At 42.6% G+C, this 13,252-nt stretch overlaps 1 protein-coding gene and 1 pseudogene across 1 annotated transcript in view; one reads left to right on the top strand and one right to left on the bottom strand.

Moving 5' to 3' along the window:
- Window positions 1-13,252, bottom strand: part of FAF2 (Fas associated factor family member 2) — a 64,160-nt gene that overhangs the window by 42,340 nt on the left and 8,568 nt on the right. The window lies entirely within an intron of this gene.
- Window positions 6,435-7,121, top strand: LOC105726815 (SAP domain-containing ribonucleoprotein-like; annotated as a pseudogene).

The raw sequence follows: 13,252 nt of genomic DNA, 5'->3' as shown, positions 1-13,252 counted from the left end.
AGGCTGGAGGGTAGTGGCAAGATCTCGGCTCACTTCAACCTCCACTTCCCAGGTTCAAGTAATTCTCCTGCCACAGCCTCCCAAGTAGCTGGGATTACAGGTGCCTGCCAACACATCTGACTAATTTTTGTAATTTTTAGTAGAGACAGGGTTTCACCATGTTGGCCAGGCTAGTCTTGAACTCCTGACCTCAGGTGACCCGCCTGCCTTGGCCTCCCAAAGTGCTGGGATATCAGGCGTGAGTCATCATAGCCTGCCTTCTAGTTTCTTAAACACTGATCTTCTGATTATTACTCATTTATTCCTACTCTGTGTTAGGAACTAACCTAGCTATCTTCACATTTTCTCAACAATCCTGTAAGACAGATATTGCTATCTTGACCATTATCAATTGAGAATATTGAATCTTTGAAAATAATCATGTGAAAGTATCCCATAACAATTCGGGTATACAGTAAGTACTTAATAAAGGTCAGCTAAAACTGGCTGCTCTTTAGAACTCTGGATTACATTAAGATCTACTGACATCTGGCTGGGGGTGGTGGCTCACACCCATAATCCCTGAATTTTGGGAGGCCAGGAATTTGAGACCAGCCTGGTCAACATGACAAAACCCAGTTCTATATAAATGCAAAAAAGTTAGCCAGGTGTGGTTATGCATGCCTGTAATCTCCAGCTACTCAGGTGGCTGAGGCACAAGAATCGCCTGAACTTGGGAGATGTAGGCTGCAGTGAGTTAAGATTGTACCACTGTACTCTAGGCTGGGCAACAGAGTAAGGCTCTGGTTTAAAAAAAAAAAAAAAATGGCCCGGGCGCAGTGGCTCACGCCTGTAATACCAGCACTTTGGGAGGCCGAGGCGGGTGGATCACAAGGTCAAGAGATCGAGACCATCCTGGTCAACACGGTGAAACCCCGTCTCTACTAAAAATACAAAAAATTAGCTGGGCATGGTGGTGCGTGCCTGTTATCCCAGGTACTCAGGAGGCTGAGGCAGGAGAGTTGCCTGAACCCAGGAGGCTGAGGTTGTGGTGAGCTGAGATCGCACCATTGCACTCCAGCCTGGGTAACAAGAGCGAAACTCCGTCTCAAAAAAAAAAAAAAAAAAAATCTACTGACATCTAAGGTGGCTTGAGATAGCACTGTACATAATCAGCTGCAATGGACATAAAGTTTAACTATGGCACTCCCTTCTTTCTCCAATCTTTCAGGGCCAAGTGTCTAATATTATCAACTGCTACCACAAATCCCCTACTGGTCTGGGACAGACAGGTGACAGAAAAAAAAAGAAAAGGAAAAAAATCATCCATTAGGCAAGTCCATCCCAGTCTGCCTTACTGAGAAAAATCCCTTGCTCCATGATCCTTTCCCTCCTTCCTCCTTCCTTCAGAGATGACTCCCTTTCCATAAACTGACTTTCCAAGGATTTTGGAGAGCACTGCATTTAATTACAGCAAGTTAAACAAAAATGTAATTGCCTGACAGTATTAGTGAGAGAAAGGTATTATTTACCTTTGGGGTATTTTACTAGAGACTGAACCCCGATCAATCTCTAGTAAAATGCATAGGAAAGATTGGGGAATTGTGTGAACTATTCTATACTACTTTCCCACTTCAGCTTTGGTCAAACATCTAGTAAAATGTATAGGCGAGATTGGAGAAGTGTGTGAACTACTTTCCTACTCCAGCTTTGATCAAACTTCCACCTCTTCCAAGAAGTTGCCAGTCACTTGGAGACTAGCTTTTGAAATACTGTGATCCCTGATCTACCTCTTGCTAAAGCATGACTCAAAGAAGATATTACAAACAATAGATGGTATGTAGTATTTTAACCAGATGGCTCAAAGGACTATTTGTATAGGGATTGGGTAACTAGGGTATAATCTCCTTTTTCCTAAAAGGAGTTTATCTTTCCATATCTCATCTGTTTATACCAACAAACACTGCATGGGGTTGGTGTGAAATCTCAGCTGAGATTTAAGTAGTCTAAATTTCAATTGGCTTGTTGGTTCTAGCTTGCTAAGAATGCATATTTTAGGTCTTGTTTTCAGTTATTCCCAGAGAGAAACTTGGCAAAAACTAGGGATCTTTGCTCTCTTCTTCCGACCACACAGACAGCATTGCTTTGCTTTATGTAATAGGCAGTATGCCTTTTCTGATAGTGGCAGGAGAAATGAAATCTGAAATCCGAGCAGGAACTTATAAGCGATCAAGGCTAGGCGCTGATCTAGAGCAATTTAAACTCTTACACACAATCAGATCTTCATTATTCATATTTAATTACTGATACTCCAAATTAAGTACCAGCAGCTCCCCCATTTACTAAACATCTATTACCATATAATAAAATTGATACTGTTAAGTATTGAAACCCTTATTTTCATTACTTTGAAAGTCAACGATTCAAAAAGTTACATTCCTTGTCTAGGAATATCCAGATAATGATAAGTGGTGGAGTGAAGACTGAAATCTAGACTAACTACTTCCAAAGTCCAGATTCTCTCTTATGCCAAAATGCCTCCTATTATTACTTGAAATCGTTTTATTTATTTAGTTATTTATTTTGAGATGAAGTCCGCCAGTATGCTTGGCTAATTTTTGTATTTTAGTAGAGACAGGGTTTCACCATGTTGGCCAGGCTGGTCTCCAGCTCCTGACCTCAAGCAATCCACTGGCCTCAGCCTCCCAAGGTGCTGGGATTACAGGTGTGAGCCACTGTGCCCAGCTAAAATAGCTTTCAATAAATCCTTAATTCAGAAAATTTCAGTTTCTGGCCTGGGCATGGTAGCTCATGACTCTAATTTCAGTACTTCGGGAGGCTGAGGACAGCAGATCATCTGAGGTCAGGGGACAGCGGATCTCCTGAGGTCAGGAGTTCAAGACTAGCCTGGCCAACATGGTGAAACTCTGTTTCTACTAAAATACAAAAATTAACCGGGCATGGTGGCAGGTGCCTGCAATCCCAGCTACTCAAGAGGCTGAGGCAAGAGAATTGCTTGAACCCAGGAGGAGGCTGCAGTAAGCCAAGATTGTGTCATTGCACTCTAGCCTGGGCAACCAGGGCCAAACTCCTCAAAAAAAAAAAAAAAAAAAGAAAAAAAGAAAATTTCAATTTCTTTATTGTATATACTAGTAGCTGAGTATCAGTCCATAGATGTATATAATTTTGTTCTCCTTTAGGCACAAGATCAACAAACATGTTGATACAGTTTTTCTCTATGGACAGAGGGCTCAGAGTCAAAAAAAAAAAACTAGAAAATGGGTGCATATCTGGCCAGCTTCAGTGGCTCACACCTGTAATCCCAGCACTTTGGGAGGCCAAGGTGGACAGATCATTTGAGGTCAGGAGTTCGAGACCAGCCTGGTCAACATGGTAAAACCCCATCTCTACTAAAAATACAAAAATTACCTGGGTGTAGGGGCTCATGCCTGTAATCCCAGCTACTTAGGAGGGTGAGGTGAGAGAATCACTTGAGCCTGGGGTGAAGCGGCGCGGTGGAGGTTGCAGTGAGCTAAGATTGTGCCACTGCACTCTAGCCGGGACGATTAGAGCAAAATTCTGTCTCAAAAAAAAAAGAAAAGAAAAGAAAAGAAAAGGGTGCATATCAAATACCAAATTTGCAATATAATATTGTAAAGGCTTTGAAAGGTTCTGCTTTTAGAAAAAAAGACAATTTAACCTCACAACTTCACATAAAGGAAGGTCTTTTTTTAAAAAACAAAACAAAACAACAACATCCCTTGAAGAATGTTCACTTAGAATCAGTTTGGCAGCTTGGGCAACACAGTGAGACCCATCTCTACAGAAAATATAAAAATTAGCTGGGCGTGGTGGTATATGCGTGTAGTCCCAACTACTTGGGAGGCTCAGGTGGGAGGATCACTTGAGCCCAGGAAGTTGAGGCTACAATGAGCTATGGTTGTGCCACTGTACTCTAGCCCAGGTGACAGAGCAAGACCCTTTCTCAAAAAAAAAAAAAAAAAAAAGATTCAGCTTGGAAAACACCAGATGTGGAACCAAATGGTTTGTGCAAATCAAGAGGAGATAACCATATCTTAATCTTTTTTTTTTTTCTTTGAGACGGAGTTTCGCTCTTGTTGCACAGACTGAAGTGCAATTGTGTGATCTGAGCTCACCACAACTTCCCACTCCTGTGTTAAAGCTTTTCTCCTGCCTTAGCCTCCCTAGTAGCTGGGATTACAGGGGTATGCCACCATGCCTGGCTAATTTTTAGTAGAGATGGGGTTCCTCCATGTTTGTCAGGCTGGTCTCGAACTCCTGACCTCAAGTAATCTGCCCACCTCAGCCTCCCAAAGTGCTAGGATTACAAGCATGAGCCACTGAGCCCAAACCCCTATATCTTAATCTTAAATAATAGAATCTCAAATATTTGATAACTGATTAGACCCAATGGCAGTACACAAGTGTGGATGTTTAATGGGTAAATATTTGAATATACAAAAATGTCAAATGAATAAACATTTCCAAAAAGAAACCCACAATATTCTTTATCCAAGCAATTAAGAATAGGTGAGGGCTGGGCATGGTGACTCACACCTGTAATCCCAACACTTTGGGAGGCCAAGGCAGGAGGCCTTGAGGACAAGGATTCAAGCCCAGCCTGATAAACATGAAGAAACCCGAACTCTACTAAAAAAAGTAAAAGAAAAAAAAAAGAATAGGTGGAAGAAGTGGCTGAGCTTTGTTGGAAAGTTAGAGACACAAGCAATTTTAATTTGTGCAGCAACAATAGAAAAATTTAAAGCCGGGCTCAGTGGCTCATGCCTGTAATCTCAGCACTTCGGGAGGCCGAGGTGGGCAGATCACTTGAGGTCAGGAAATCGTGACCAGCCTGGCCAACATGGTGAAACTCCGTCTCTACTAAAACTACAAAAAAATTAGCTGGGCGTGGTGGCACGTGCCTGTAATCCCAGCTACAAGGGAGTTAGAGGCAGGAAAATCACTTGAACCCCGGGAGGCAGATGTTGCAGTGAGCCGAGATCATGCCACTGCCCTCCAGCCTAGGCAACAGAGCAAGACTCTGTCTCAAGGAAAAAAAAAGGAAAAGTTAAAAAAGAAAAGGCAATAACTCTTAATTCTAATTCTACCACACACTAGCTTGGTAACCTTAGGTATCTTTCTTAGGTTTAGCTTCCTCATTGGGAAAACGTAAATAAAAATAGTGCTTAGTTCCTTGGGTTGTACAAATTAAAGCAAAAGCTATTATTATTACTGAGAGACATGAGGTCTTCCAGAATCTGAGCGAGGGAAAAAAAAAAAAAAACATGAAGGAAACATTAAAGAGACATTTATAAAGCATTGTAAGATGAGCCTGAACTAGCTTAAAAGGTTCTGAAGTACTACAATTAGATTTTGGAAGAACCAAATAAATTATCTTTCATTAATGTCTTTTTTTTTTGAGACGGAGTCTCGCTCTGCTGGGGTGCAGTGGCACCATCTCGGCTCACTGTAACGTCTGCCTCCCAGGCTCAAGTAATACTCCTGCCTCAGCCTCTAGATTACAGGAGCATGCCACAAGGCCTGGCCAATTTTTTTTTGCATTTTTAGTAGAGATGGGGTTTCGCCATGTTGGCCAGGCTGGTCTTGAACTCCTGACCTCAAGTGATCCACCCGCCCCGCCTCTCAAAGTGCTGGGATTACAAGTGTGAGCCACCTTGCCCAGCCCAATTTTGTATTTTTAATGGGGATGGGGTTTTGCCATGTTGGCCAGGCTGATCTCAAACTCCTGAACTTGGGTGATCCTCCCACCTCGGCCTCCCAAAGTGCTGAGATTACAGGCGCGGGCCACTGTGCCCAGCCTCTCTGATCCATTCTTGTAACATCACTATAAAGTTTAAAAATATTAGTCATTAGGCCGGGCGCGGTGGCTCACGCCTGTAATCCCAGCACTTTGGGAGGCCGAGGCAGGTGGATCACGAGGTCAAGAGATCGAGACCATCCTGGTCAACATGGTAAAACCCCGTCTCTACTAAAAATACAAAAAAAAATTAGCTGGGCATGGTGGCGCATGCCTGTAATCCCAGCTACTCAGGAGGCTGAGGCAGGAGAATTGCCTGAACCCAGGAGGCGGAGGCTGCGGTGAGCCGAGATCGCGCCATTGCACTCCAGCCTGGGTAACAAGAGCGAAACTCCATCTCAAAAAAAAATTAGTCATTAAATGTAAGACCTAAAACTGTAAAAGTCCTAGAAGAAAACGTAGTAATATCATTCTGGACATTGGTCTTGGCAAAGAATTTATGACTAAGGCAACAAAAACTGAAAACTGAAACCTAATTAAACTAAAGAGCTTCCACACAGCAAAAAAAAACATCAACAGAGTAAACAGACAAAATGGGAGAAAATCTTTGCACACTATGAATCTGACAAAGGCCTAATATCCAGAATATATAAGAAACTTAAGGAGGAATAACAAGATGGCGACTGAGACGGTGGAGCTCCATAAGCTGAAGCTTGCTGAACTAAAGCAAGAATGTCTTGCTCGTGGTTTGGAGCCAAGGGAATAAAGCAAGATCTTATCCACAGACTCCAGGCATATCTTGAAGAACATGCTGAAGAGGAGGCAAATGAAGAAGATGTACTGGGAGATGAAACAGAGGAAGAAGAAACAAAGCCTATAGAGCTTCCTGTCAAAGAGGAAGAACCCTCTAAAAAAACTGTTGAAGTGGCAGCAGAGAAGAAAGTGGTGAAAATTACATCTGAAATACCACAGACTGAGAGAATGCAGAGAGGGCCGGAGGATTCAATGTACCTGTGAGCTTGGAGAGCAGAAAGCTGCAGCTAGGTTTGGGATCTCTTCAGTTCCAACAAAAGGTCTGTCATCTGATAACAAACCTATGGTTAACTTGGATAAGCTGAAGGAAAGAGAGCTCAAAGATATGGTTTGAATGGCTCTTCAATCTCCAGAAAGTCTGAAGAGGATGAGAAACTGAAAAAGAGGAAGGAATGATTTGGGATTGTCACAAGTTCAGCTGGAACTGGAACCACAGAGGATACAGAGGCATAGAAGAGGAAAAGAGCAGAGCGCTTTGGGATTGCCTGATGAAAAGTTCTTGTTATTTTCTGTCCTCCAGTGTTTTCCATTTCTCTGATTCTTCTTGGTCACATATATACCTAAATGCACAGTCATGTGCCTATGTCTTGCCTCGCAATGAGGGAGCATGTACCCCAGGTACATCCGTGAACTGCAACAGCAGTTTGACTTATTGCTGTTTCAGCTTTAAGGTTGTTTTGTTCCTGTTTTTGATTATGTTGCTTGTTAATTAAAAAAAAAAAAAAGAAAAAAAAGGGGGAAAAAAAGAAACTTAAACAGTTCAATAAGCAAATAATAATAACAATAACCCCATTAAAAAATGGGCAAAAGCCAGGCGGAGTAGCTCATACCAATAATCCCAACACTTAGGGAGGCCAAGGTGGGAGGATCACTTGAATCAGAAGCCCAAGATCAGCCTGGGCAACATAGCGAGACCCTGTCTCTATAAAAAATTCAAAAATTTGCTCAGTGTATGGTATGAAGCCCAAGATCAGCCTGGGCAACATAGCGAGACCCTATCTCTACAAAAAATTTAAAAATTAGCTCAGTGTATGGTATGCACCTGTAGTCTCAGCTCCTCTGGAGGCTGAAGTGGGAGAATCACTTGAGCTGGGAGTTTGAGGCCACAGTGAGCTATCATCACACCACTGTACTTCGGCTTGGAAGACAGAGCAAGAAACTGTCTCCAAAAAAAAAAAGTCCAGGCATGGTGGTTCATGCCTGTCTGTAATCCCAGCACTTTGAGAGGCTGAGGTGGGCAGACTGCTTGAGGTCAGGAGTTCGAGACTAGCCTGGCCAACACAGTGAAACCCAGTCTCTACTAAAAATACAAAAATTAGCTGGGTGTGGTGGCATGCACCTGTAATCCCAGCTACTTGGGAGGCTGAGGCAGGAGACATTGCTCGAACTTGAGAAGAACTCTATCTCAAAAAAAAAAAAAAAAGCGGAGGGTGGGTGCAAAGTACATGAGCAGACACTTTTTTTTTTTTTTTTGAGACAACGGTCTCATTCTGTCACCCAGGTTGGAGTGCAGTGGCACAATCTTGGCTCATTGCAACCTCCATCTCCCAGGCTCAAATGATCCTCCCACCACAGCCTCCAAAGTAGTTGGGACCACAGGCCCACTGGTGAATTTTTTGGATTTTTGGTAGGGTTGGGGTCTTGCATGTTACCCAGGCTGTTGTTGAACCCCTGAGCTCTAGTGATCCACCGCCTCAGCCTCCCAAAGTGCTGGGATGACAGGTGTAAGCCACCGTGCCCACCCTAGACACTTCTCAAAAAAAGGCCTACATAGGGCCAGGAGTGGTGGCTCATGCCTGCAATCCCAGCACTTTGGGAGGCCAAGGCAAGTGGATCACTTGAAGCCAGTTCAAGACCAGCCTGGCCAACATGGTGAAATCCCGTCTCTACCAAAAAAATACAGAAGTTAGCCAGGCATGGTGGCATGTGCCTGTAGTCCCAGCTACTTGGGAGGCTAAGGTGGGAGAATCTCTTGAACCCGGGAGGCGGAGGCTACAGTGAGCTGAAATCATGCCACTGCACTCCAGCCTGGGCAACAAAGTGAGACCCTAAGGAAAAAAAATATATATATATTATATATTATATATATGTATATAATATATAAATCATATATATATAATATATATATAAATATTATATATAATATATAAATTATGTATTATATATAATTATATATATTATATATGTACGCATGGCCAAAAATAGTCAATATCACCAATCATTAGAGAAATGCAAATCAAAATCACAATAAGATACCATCTTATACCAGTCAGAATGGATATTACTAAAAAGTCAAAAAATAACTAGATGTTGGCAAGGCCACAGAGAAAAAGAAATGCTTATACAATGTTGGTGGGAATGTAAATTACTTCAGCCACTGTGGAAAGCAGTGTGGAGATTTCTCAAATAACTTATTAAAAAAAAAAACAGAACTATCATTTGACCCAGCAATCCCATTACTGGGTATATACCCAAAGGAAAATAACTCGTTCTACCAAAAAGACACAAACTCATATGTTGATCACAGCATTATTCATGAAAGCAAAGACATGGGGATCAGCCTAGATGCCCATCAACAGTGATCTGAATAAAGAAAATGTGGTACATATACACTACATAATACCATGCACTGTTAGAAAAGGACAAAATCACGTCCTTCGCAGCAATATGGATGCAGCTGGAGGCCGTCATCCTAAGCAAATTAATGCAGAACCAATAAACCAAATACCACATTCATACAGAGCTAAATATTGAGTACACATGGATACAAAGATGAGAACAACAGACACTGAGGACTACTGGATGGGGGAGAGTTGGAGGGCAAGTGTTGGATACTATGCTCACAATCTGGGTGATGGGATCACTCATAGACCAAACCCCAGCAACAAATAATTTACTCATGTATCAAACCTGCACATGTACCCCCTTATCTAAAATGAAAGTTGAAAGAAAAAACAAAACAAACAACACAACAACCACACACACACATACACGCACACAAAAATATATATGTCATTTTGCAGATACAGAAACCGAGGCCTAGAAGGATTGAGCAACTGTCAGAGATCTCAAATTGCCAAGTTCCTAATATGGAGCTCTTTCTCCTACACTGCTGCAAAGATGAGAATATCGTTAACTTTCTGTGCTCAAAAAACAAAAAAATAAAAGTAAAAAAGAGGCTGAGGCAGGCAGATCGCTTGAGCCCAGGAGTTTGAGACCAGACTGGACAACATAAGAAGATCATGTCTCTACAAAAAAAAAAAAAATTAGCTGGGTGCGGTAGTGTGGGCCTGTAGTTCCAGCTAATTGGGAGGCCAAGGTGGGAGGACTGCCTGAGCCCAGGAGGTTGAGGCTGCAGTGAACTGCACTCCAGCCTGGGCTACAGAGTGAGACCCTATTTCAAAAAAAGGTAAACTGGAATTTTGGCTTTCCTCTTTCCTCTAAAAATAGGAAACTTAATGCTGTTGGAATTGCTTTAACAAAAAGAGATAAAGGAAAAAAAAAAGAATATAGTAACAAAACTCTCTGGGATTGAGATTTCTGATGAATTATTCATTCAACAAATATTGAGGATCTATCATGCAATAAGTACAAATCAGTTTGAACCCCCGAAACTCTGTAGAGTTAAAAAACATGTAAATAATATTATTATGACAATTACTACACACCAGTAAACAAATCCTTAAGTCCTTCAGTGAACTTATCAAGGAAGAAATAAAGGTTCTGAGCTGAAAACTAGTGGAAGGAGAAATTTCAGAATGAGGGAAGAGTGAGTATGGAGGCATGAGAGGGGATAATATGTTAGGGGAATTAAAAAGTATCACTGGAATAGAAATGGAAAGGGCAAAAATGCAAGGTTTGACAGTAAAGTCAGACCATGAGGTGCAAAGAAAAAGTTTATGCTGCTCTAATCAATGCCACTCCAATTATTTTTGTTAGAAATATTATTCTGAGGTCGGATGTGGTGGTTCATGCCTATAATTCCAGTACTTTGGAAGCCTGAGGCAGGTGGATCACTTAAGGCCAGGAGTTCAATGTCAGCCTGTCCAACGTGGCGAAACCCCGTCTCTATTAAAAATACAAAAATTAGCTTGGTGTGGTGACGCATTCCTGTAATCCCAGCTATTCAAGAGAGGGAGGTGGGAGGATCGCTTGAGCCCAGCAGGCAGAGGCCGCAGTGAGCCAAGATGGCAGAATTGTACTGCAGCCTGGGTGACAGAGACTCTGTCAAAAGAAAGAAAGAGAGAGAGAGAGAGAGAGAGAGAGAGGGAGGGAGAGGGGGAGAGGGAGGGGGAGGGGGAGAGGGAGGGGGAGAGGGAGGGGGGGAAAAGAGAGATAGAGAGAGAGCTTGCCCGGGCGCATGCACGCGTGCTGTGGCTCACAGCTCTAATTCCAGCACTTTGGGAGGCCAAGGTGGGCAGACTGCTTGAGCTCATAAGTTTGAGACCAGCCTGGGCAATACAACAAGACAAAAATAAAAAAAAATACCTCTACCTTGGATACAAAATCAAGGTTTGTGTTCTTAAAAAAAAAAAAAAGAAGAAAAAAAAGTATAAAAAATACCTCTACCAAAAATACACACACACAAAAATACCCGACGTGGTAGTGTTTGCCTGTGGTCCTAGCTACTCCGGAGGCTGAGGTGAAGAATGGCTTGAGCTTGGCAGGGGCGGAGGTTGTAGTAAGCCGAGACTGCAATGAAGTGAGACGTTGTCTCAAAAAAAAAAAAAAAAGGGAAAAAAATTCCAGTTGGGTCTAGAAATCTAGTATCGATATGGAAAGCATCTCAAACAAGGGGAAAAAAAATAAGCTATAGGGTTTTGTTTTGTTTTTTTAAAGTAAAGACTATTTCTTAGAACAGTTTTAGATTTACAGAAAAATTCAACAGGAAGTATAGAGTTCCTGGCTGGGCATGGTGGCTCACGCCTGTAATTCCAGCACTTTCGGAGGCTGAGGTGGGCCAGATCACAAGGTCAAGAGATCAAGACCATCCTGGCCAACACGGTGAAACCCCATCACTACTAAAAATACAAAAATTAGCTGGGCGTGGTAGCGCATGCCTGAACCTGGGAGGTGAAGGTTGCAGTGAGCAGAGATCATGCCACTGCACTCCAGCCTGGTGACAGAGTGAGACTCCATCTCAAAGTTAAAAAAAAAAAAAAAAAGGGGCCAGGCGCGGTGGCTCACGCCTGTAATCCCAGCACTTTGGGAGGCCGAGGCGGGTGGATCACGAGGTCAAGAAATTGAGACCATCCTGGTCAACATGGTGAAACCCCGTCTCTACTAAAAATACAAAAAATTAGCTGGGTATGGTGGCACGTGCCTGTAATCACAGCTACTCAGGAGGCTGAGGCAGGAGAATTGCCTGAACCTAGGAGGCGGAGGTTGCAGTAAGCCGAGATCGCGCCATTGCACTCCAGCCTGGGTAACAAGAGCTAAACTCCGTCTCAAAAAAAAAAAAAAAGTATAGAGTTCCTGTTTGGTCCTCATCCCACCTCACCCGACCCCAGTTTCTCTCTCTTTTTTTTTTTTTTTTTTTTTTTTTTCTGAGACGGAGCTTTGCTCTTGTTGCCCAGGCTGGAGTGCAATGGGGCGATCTCGGCTCACTGCAATCTCTGCCTCCTAGGTTCAAGCAATTCTCCTGCCTCAGCCTCCCAAGTAGCTGGGACTACAGGCACACGCCACCATGCCCGGCTAATTTTTGTATTTTTAGTAGAGATAGGGTTTCTCCATGTTGGTCAGGCTGGTCTCGAACTCCCAACCTCTGGGGAACCGTCTGCCTCGGCCTCCCAAAGTGCTGAGATTACAGGCGTGAGCCAATGTGCCCGGCCTTTTCCCACTGTTAATATCTTGCATTGGTGTAGTACATTTGTTGCAAGTGTACATTATTATTAACTAAAGTCCATAGGTTACATTAAGATTCACTCTCTGTGTTGTAGATTCTATTTGGTTTTACCAAATGCATAACGACATTTATCTAACATTACAATTCATAGTTACCGAGCAGAGTTCCACTGCCTAAAAATCCTCTGTGACCTAACTATTCCTCCTTTCCCCCAACCCCATCCCTGACAACCACTCATCTTTGCACTCTCTATAGTTCTACCATTTCCAGAATGTTACATAGTTGAAATCAGCCTTTTCAGACTGGCTTCTTTCACCTGACAATATGCATTTAAGGTTCTTCCATGTTGTTTCAGGTCTTAATACTCTTTTATTTTATGCTCAATAATATACCATTGCATGGATGTACCACAATTTATCCACTAACCTAATGGAAAGACATTTTGGTTGCTTCCAAGTTTTGCCAATTATGAATAAACCTGCTATATTTGTGTGCAGGTTTCTGTGTGATATAAATTTTCAATTCATTTAGAGAAATGCCTAGGAATATAACATGCTGGACTGTACATAAGACTATGTCCCAAAGTACCTGTACCATTTTGCATTCCCACCAGCAATGAGTTTCTGTTGTCCCACATCCTTGTCAGTATATGGTGCTGTATTTTGGATTTTAGGCATTCTAATAGGTGTCTGTGGTGGTATTTGATTGTTGTTTTAATTTGCAATCCCTTAAGGACCTCAAATCCTTGGGCCAGGCGCGGTGGCTCACGCCTGTAATCCCAGCACTTTGGGAGGCCGAGGCGGGTGGATCATGAGGTCAAGAGATCGAGACCACCC

This window comes from Aotus nancymaae, unplaced genomic scaffold (genome assembly GCF_030222135.1).
Source record: "Aotus nancymaae isolate 86718 unplaced genomic scaffold, 86718_ANA_hifiasm-v0.15.2.pri h1tg000015l_1, whole genome shotgun sequence".
Classification (NCBI taxonomy): Eukaryota; Metazoa; Chordata; class Mammalia; order Primates; family Aotidae; genus Aotus; species Aotus nancymaae.
The sequence above is the reverse complement of the archived record's forward strand: the minus strand, read 5'-3'. Positions and strand labels throughout refer to the sequence as shown.